The sequence below is a fragment of the Geospiza fortis genome, unplaced genomic scaffold, assembly GCF_000277835.1.
Source record: "Geospiza fortis unplaced genomic scaffold, GeoFor_1.0 scaffold98, whole genome shotgun sequence".
Classification (NCBI taxonomy): Eukaryota; Metazoa; Chordata; class Aves; order Passeriformes; family Thraupidae; genus Geospiza; species Geospiza fortis.
This window is the reverse complement of record NW_005054306.1, coordinates 348,845-357,331: the sequence shown is the minus strand read 5'-3', so window position 1 is coordinate 357,331 and position 8,487 is coordinate 348,845. Positions and strand designations below refer to the sequence as shown.

The 8,487-nt window shown below is 37.3% G+C and overlaps 1 long non-coding RNA gene across 1 annotated transcript; it reads right to left on the bottom strand.

The window, feature by feature from the left end:
• Window positions 1-1,878: 1,878 nt before the first annotated feature.
• Window positions 1,879-4,339, bottom strand: LOC102032823. The gene is made up of 3 exons (XR_265273.1): window positions 4,206-4,339; window positions 4,070-4,128; window positions 1,879-2,252 (listed from the first exon to the last, which is right to left on the bottom strand). It is a non-coding gene; the product is annotated as an uncharacterized LOC102032823 (long non-coding RNA).
• Between the last annotated feature and the right edge of the window lie 4,148 nt (window positions 4,340-8,487).

Sequence of the window (8,487 nt, the reverse complement as noted above, 5' to 3'; positions counted from 1 at the left end):
CTCTTCCTTTTCCTGAGGATCAGATCTTTGACTCACAGCGCTATCTTACATGAATGTGTATGAAACATGGCCAAATGGGTTAATAAAAGGCCCACCATCAGTATACTAATCTGTCGATCTACACAAAATCAAAAGCCTTCTTATGCACATGCATGAGTTTAGCAAGAGAAATGTAGACATCATATATGGAGCCTTTGACAAGTGTGTTCTTCCAGAATTTCTGCAATATGCAAGACAGTGATTGGTTTATAAATGTACTTATGATGTGGAAGAAAGTTATTGTTAACTAATGAAAAAGGAAAAAAAAAAGTTGCAATTTTAAAACTCATCTGTTTGCTTATTTTCACAATTGTTCCTCCTTATCTTGCTTACAAGTTGTCTCACTTTTACAAATGCCAAACACAAATGGTGGGTCCAAGACATGTGTTACCAACATCTCATCTAAACTCACTGAGGTTTTCTAATTGTTTCACAGAAAAAAATTCCTTACAGAAGTGCTGGAAAAGGAGCTTCATTAATAAGGCACAATGGTATTTTGCTGTCTGTGACAACTACAGAAGAACCCACTACACAGAACTTTTTAGGCAATTATTTGTTTTAAGCTGTTCAGGACTTGGAGCCAGCAATTCTTCTGTTGATTCAGGGAAATCAGTACTTCAGTCCTCCTGTTCAAAAGCATTCTGTTCAATATCAAATAGTATGTGTATAGCCTTGTTAGACTATTCCAGCCTAGTACCAGGACATCTGCTCTTTAATCGGCCCTGATGGATGTTTATTTATTTTGTTCCAGTGATGGTGAGTTGAGAGCTGCCTTCTGTAATCTGATAAAGTGTGTAACTATTCTTTCAGTTTGAGAGTTCTTTCTAATATCTTATGAACTTGCAGCTATTCAAGTCAATTAATTCTTGTCCTGTTTCTAGTGGACATAGAAATCATCTGATTAATTTCCTTTTTGAACCATCTGTTTACACAGTTTAAAACTTAACATGTCTACCTTCAGCAGTCTCTACTTTGTATTAAGTAAAATAATTTATGACTAGTTTCAATAATTTTGCTTTCCAGATTTTCCTTTTTATTCTTCTTCTCTCCCTTAGACCTTTGTGACATTGAGCACAGGATTGAAGCCTTTGTCTATGGCAATTGAATATAATGAAAGCAGCACATAATACATCTTATGTATGACACATCAGTTTATCTACCTCAATCTGACTGCTTTCTTTCAGCAGGGTATGTTGAGAACCCAAGTGAGGTTGGAATGTCTTACTTCCAAAAGCAAAGCTGTGCAAAGACATTAATGGCGTTATCACAGTGCTCTGCATGCACTAATTAACCCTGCACTAGCACAGCAAAACTGCTGCTCTTTATTTCACAGTTCACATGAGTATCTCCACAGGACACTGCTTGAAATGGTATAGAACCAGTTGTTTGGAAGGCGCTGTGCACACTTCAGGAGGCATGGGTAGGCAAGAAGTATTCCAAAAGGTGTAGCTACTTATTTTTGTAACTTGAACTTGAAGTATAAATAAAACTTTATGTATTTAGAATAATGAATAGTCACTTATTACTCATTAAACACACTGTCCTCCCCTACCACTTTCTTAATGAATGTGCTGCCAGAGGGTAGATTACATAGCAGTTTGAAAAATCCCTATTTGCCTAATGAGTTTCACTTATTTCACAGTAGTCCTAAAATTGGGCAGATACTGGTTTTAGTCATGGTATTTGTTGATTATCCTGGCTAAAATTTCAAAAGAATTTACATGCTTTCTGTGAGTCAATAAAAAATAGATATCTAAATCTTATAAGAATACTTGAGAATTTTACTAAGATTATAATTTATTCAGGGGCCAGTTACACCAAGATCATAGTTTTCATTTCTGTAAATGAAGTAGTTTCAATAAAAAAAAAATCATCCCTGAACTTTATTCTATTGCTCATAGACCCAGTTTTAGAAATCAGTTTTTCTCTTGAATAATGAACTCTGAAGTAGGGTTCACAAACTTGCTGATACTCCTCCACAAAAGTCCATTTGCATATTGAATATTTCTTTTGTTTCTATTTTTAAATACTGGGTTTCTGCAGAATATTTTGCTTTAATTTTGGCCATTTACCAGTTACTTATGTAGCAAAGGATGTCAATCTTCTGGATGTCCCTATTCTGCAGGAAAGCATCTCTGAGTGTAGGCAGACCTTGGTGTTTCCTAATGAGGGAAAAGTTATCCATTTGTGCATTCACACTTCTGCATTTCATCCTGCAATATGAACAAACCTCATAACAGCAAACTGAACCAGGAACTCCCTGAAGTGTCTGCGAATTTCAATTTTAGAAATTAAAAAACAAATAAGAAAGAGAGGAAAATGGATATTTTAAAGGTAATTGTTGAATGCATGTCCTTTACAGTAACAGCAGTTTTTTTTCATGTGGTATTTGACAAAGGATCTGCCAGTGCTTAGCAAGGGCTGCAAAAGTCATTCAAGCTGCCTGAAGCAGCCTATGCTTCTGTGAGGTGAGAGCAGAGTTCAGAGTAATCTGTTACATGAATGAGAAGATGCACATGGTTCAGGGGAAAAGCAGATGAAGAGGGTTTTCTTTCCACTCCAGTAACTCACAGCAGGTAGTACAGATTTATTTCCCCTTCTCATGTTACTTTCATTTTACTGGACTGTTCCAAGGCATTGCAGATACTACAAATGGGGATGTACTGTCTAACTCAGGGAGTAGGAAAAAGACCAATGGTTGTTACTTCATTCAAACCAGTAATTTCCATTACAGTATTCACTTCGAGTTAGAGGAAAGTGTAGAGACACTACATCACTGCATACCTCATTTGAAGGTGGCCTCTGGTGATTGTAAAGTTTGTTGGTAGATCTCAAGAAAGCCTAAAAGGCTCCATATAAATCCTCCTGGTTGAATATATAAAATGTCTACCAGGGATCTAACACTTACCCATTACAATTTCTTCTTCCATTCTTTCAATTCCATCCCTGTTTCTTGTCCCAACTTATAGGGTCAAGAGTACCTGGTCACATTTGCAAAATCCCTTCACTGGTCACTTTCAGGCACCCCTTAAAACTAAGACTGGTCAAAAGATGAGTTCTCCCTTTCTGCTTCCACTTCCAGTCCCCTTTACCCTCTGTCATCTCTTACTCTGCCTCCCACCATACTCTGCTATCATTTTGTCTCTTACATCCTCTAGAAAGAGGGTTGGAGTGAGCTGAGAAAACAGAATGAGAATTTAGAGAAATTATTTTGAAGTTCGGAAAGGAGAAAAAATGGGGAAGAAACTTGAAAGTAGAGGAGCAAGAGGCATAGGAAATTTTTGGTAAATGTTTGGTGAATCAGTCAGACAAAAATTTCTCAGGTAATGTACTATTGACAAACTCATCAATTTTTCATTGGTTTTTATTCGCTATTTTTGTGCTATGGTGACAAATATTTTCATGCTCTTTGGCTGCATGCCTCATGGTTTTTTAAGCATGGGTATAAAAAAGAACAAGCTTCAAACATCATCCTGTGCGCTGGCAGGTTTTGAGTTGCCTCCTGCTTTAGCAGCTACAAGAGTAAGAAAATCTATCTGAAGCTACTTCTGTTCCAGCAGGTGTGTGTGGGGCTGTTCCCTCACTGGATGGCCAGCTGTCTTGCTTTGGTAGAGTTTGGGTCATTACATCCTCTTAGCCTCCAAAATAGGGTGGTGATATCTACCTTATCTGTTAGAAATGATTCCTGATCTCAGCATGCTGCCAGTTTGCATCTGAGAGTTTGTTAGAACTTGGCTGGTTGTCCAGGAGCCAAGAGACTGTTGTAGCAATTTAACAGTCTGAGAAACTCCAGGAGTACTTTATGCCACTCATGGATCAATTTACTAGTAGAGATTTAGTTCAAGACTATTTTTCCTCTAGAGCAAATGAGAAATTCATTGCTATGAGAGGTCTGGAATTTAAAACTCTACAGATGCCACATCATACCATACTTCTGTGTTAATTTTTTCAAAAGTGAATGCTTTATGACTGTTCATCTAGAACTTGGCTTTTTCCAGTTTTCACAAATAGTCATGAAACTTGGATGTACCTGGAGTTCTATGCTGGGCTATATTGGCTCCTTTTTAATTTCTCAGATCCCAGGATTCCCTGAAAATTAAAAAAATTTGAGAAATTGTTGAACATTTGCATGTGCAGCATGAACTACCTGTAACTGGAGCATTTACACATTGATTTTATAGAGGTGGGACAATAATTTTGAGCAACAAGCTGCTTAGAAGAGGTCTGGATGTCTGGGTATGGGTACTGGATGTGATCAGGCTGAGTTAGGCTGCTCCAGTGTTTTAGATTATGCATGCTAACATGTCCAAACTGCTTCCCAAATCCCATTCAATGCATGAAATTTTACTGCAAAAGTCTCTCCAAGGCACTTGCATTCTGTCTGGAGCAGTTACATCTCAAACAAAACATTCTTGTCTCTACACCTGTTCACTAGAATTTTTGGTGATCCTAATAGTAACAAATGGAAAGAAAACCATCAGTTTGTAGAACTTATTGGTGGCCATATTCAGAAAAACCCACACAGATTTACAACTTGGTTAAGAATGAGCCTAGTAAGTAATAGAAAAAGAAAACCACCCTTGGGACTATGGTGGATTTTGCTTCATCACTTGCAAAAATGGATACCTGGGAGTTATCTGTCTTCTACATAGAGCTTATTTTGGGACAGTAGAACTCAAGCTTCAAAATAACAGGCAACGATAGAATTTTTTGTGGTGGGATGGATGGGGTTTGGAATATATAATTCTGTTCCATGTCAGTCTGTTCTACAGTTAATAACAGAGTGGCCGTCCTAATTTCTTGAACTTTAGGTTTCTAAATTGTCTTACCTTGAAGATTTAGCTGGTAGCTGTGACACCTTTCTATATGCAGATACAATTTCATTTTAAGTCATCTACCTATGGCTGGGTCAGCATTACAGCAGCCTCAGCTCTCATTACTGTGTGACAGCAGATGTGAGATGCTGACATTAGAAAGACAGAACTATTTTAACCAAAAATATTTTTCCCCTTTGTTACCCTCCTTTCTCACTGCCAACTCTGTTATTTCTACTCTGTTTTTCTGTGTTTAAATTTCCCTTCTGTGAATTTTTAACCTTTCCTGTATTACCTTGTTTCCATTTGGCATAGGTATCCTCTGCTTATTTCTTTCACATTGTTTATATACATCTGGAGAAATTACAATACTGTAATTAATTAAAATAATTGCATTTTAAGTACATGAGAAACAAACCATATGATCCTTCTCATTCTTGCCAGAAGTATTGGAACAACTTGCAGTCACGTGTTAGCAACCAGCCTCCTGTAAAAATTCTGCACAGAAATATGTACAGTGGCCTTTTAGACATTATTTCCTGTGTGTCTCTGTAGTTTTGAGCAAATTTATATAAGGCTGCACAGATAATTTGGTATGTATGACCTTCTTGCTGGCTTGTTTCTTCAACTCCACACACAATGCATTTCTCTGCTACAAAATTATTTTTATATTAGTTTTAGCCTCCTTTTGTTGAGGACTCCTGTCCAGCCATATGTCACACTATTGAGACTGCAACAAGCTGGTGAGAGTGGATTCAGACTCAGATGTTTGTGGATGCCAAAGCATTTAAAAATATTAACAGATGCATAGCCTAATTTGTATGAGGACTGTGGAAAAAGAATGAAGGAGAGAAATTACTTATTTCTAGGACTCTTAGAAGAAAGTTGGTACAAACAGTGTGAAAACTCTTGGGTATCAGGAAAGCTCAGTAGGACTGAGATTTCAGTGGTGTGCCCACACAAAAAGAACAGAAACTGGAGGGAAAAACTTACTGTTTTTTTTTTTTTTAACTTTCGTCCCTTTTTGGTTTTCTGTTCCTCCTTCCATTACCTGTTTCTCTCCCTTTACACCTTTCACTCTTTTGTACTCGCCTCAGCCCAAAACACCCCTGTAAGAATCCAGCTAATGTCAGCACATCATACTCTGCTCCCAGTTATGCTTTCACCTGCTTCATACAAATGGAGAAGAATGTCTGATGCCTCAAAGTCTTGAAGTTCACCTTTACATAGAGAAAACAAAGGGAGTACTTAGTGACCCTCTGTTGGGATGACTAGCACTATCCAACTGCTGTTGGGCTCTGAGCCTTCTGGAAGCAAGCTGTGTGCCAGGGTGGAACATGAGATTGGAGCTTGTAGCTCACAGACTTGTCTTATGCACACTAATTAGTATTGATGGGGTACTTAAACAACCCATATCAATATAGGAACGGAAAAAGACAAAGTTTTATTGGAATTTATTGGTGAGAACAGTTTATACTAATAGCAAAGAAAGCAGAAGGAGGAAGACTCTAAGAGATTGGATCATGACTGATGAAAAAGAACTACCTGGGGAAAGGAGAGTGAAAGGCAACTTGGGTGACCAAAAGCATTAAACACTAAATCCTTGATTCAGAGGAGTGCAAGGAGGGAGAGTACTAAAGTTTCCAAGGAAGAAGTCTTCAACTGACTGTTCAGAATGGTCTGCTGGAAAACAAGTGTAATAAAAGGTCATCTAGAAATATTTTAATGAAATAATTATCCCATCACAGCATCACTGGAAGCTAGGGATAGTGACTTAGAAAAACTATGAAATCTTCCAAAGCATGAACATTTAGCAGTCATCACACACAAGAAAAATCTACTTAGTTATTGAGAGCAAATGGAAAAGCAATGTAAGTAGGGACAAAATCAGGAAGGTTAGTACACAGGCAGGAAAAATTAACCAACGAAGAAAGTAGCCAAGAAAAAAACATTATTTGTTGTAGATAAAATGATCATGTAAAATAATTCAGTGGGGAAAGTTTAACTTTCTACAGTAAAGCAACTATTACTTTGAGCACTGTAAATGGGAATATTGTGTCCAAGCTGTAATCATCTCCTTGGGGCTGATAAGCTTCTGATAGGACACCACTCTTTGGGCAAGATGTGGATCTATTAAAGAATATCCAGAAGAAAGAAATGAAAATTTTAAAATAAGCCTGCAAGCTTGGAAAAATGGGTTTGCCTTATCTTGAGAAGATTGATAGGACTAAAGAGATGATCTGAAAACAACCTTCCCACACATAGATGGTAGCTGCAAAGATGAAATTAAATAAACTTTTCTATGTGTCCAAAGTTGTTAGAATGAGAACTAATGATTGTAAATTGCAACAACAGTCCTTAGGAAAACATGTCTTATCTGCAAAGGAGAATATTATCCAGAAAGCTGGACTCTCCATACCACTGGAAGATTTAGTGTGATACATTCCTATTTTCAGACTCGTGGTAACCAGTTTTTTCTTGACAACTGAAGGACTGAGGAGTAAAGAAGCAGAAAATTGCAGGTGTTTAGGCAAAGCTACTCTCTAGTGTGACTTTCATATTCATGGAAGTTCATTCACAGAAATGTTTGAATACATTGGAAACAGATGAATTTTGTACCAACTGCTGTAAAGATGTCAAAATAAAGAATCTGGTTTTGGTATTTAAAGGTATTGGTTAGTGTTCTAGCATTCTTGTGCATAGTTATATCAACACCTACAGTGTCTGTGCTTCTTCCCTTAGAATGAGACTGTTCCACTGGATATTTATTTGTCTCAATGACCATAATAACAATGCTAAAGAAAACACAATGGAAATTGTGACTTGCAGACCTGTTGGCTTAGTCTGGCTCATGTCCACACTGAGAAAAATCTCATCAGAAAAAGAAGTGAGGCTATGCCCTATCTATCTGTTCGGAATATTCCCCAGACCATGGCCAGGAATTGTCTGTGAGAGTGTTCAGTTTTCATGGGCAAAACCATGGCCAAGTGTGAGTTACCTGTCAAGTGCCACAGAAGGAGAGGTTTAGAACCACACTTGGACTCAAATTCTGAATGTCTCTTGATTACTTGTATTAAAGTAACCTAAAGAATTACTCGATAAAGCAGTTTAAAGTGGTATAATCATCAGGAGTTGGGGATTTTCTGCTTCATTCAAATACTAAATTTTGAAGCAGTGAGTGCTACTTGAAATATACTCTCCCAAAAAATGCATAGCAACAATCTGAGACATTGCACAGAGCAGGGCTAATCCTGACAGGCAGTAGAACATGATGACTCTGCCTTTTTTGGGAAGAAAATGAGATTTTGCTGATTACTAAAATGCTTTTTCTTATAGACCGAGGAACCAGAAGGTTGTATGACACATTCAGATGCAATTTTTAAATACAATATATTTATAATGCTTCTCCTTGTAAAGGAACTGGTGAGGGAGGGAAGAGAACTATGTTTACTAAGTTACAAAAGCTAGAGAACTTAATTTTAAAGCCAGTCTTATAGTTTTCATTGCTTGACTCATGATTTTAGAGAGCTTATGGTTGGAAATGTTTCAAGATTTGTGAAACCTTTTCGGCTAAATATTATTGTATCTTTAATTTATAAAGCCAAATCCTTACCCAACAAACACACTTCCTGCT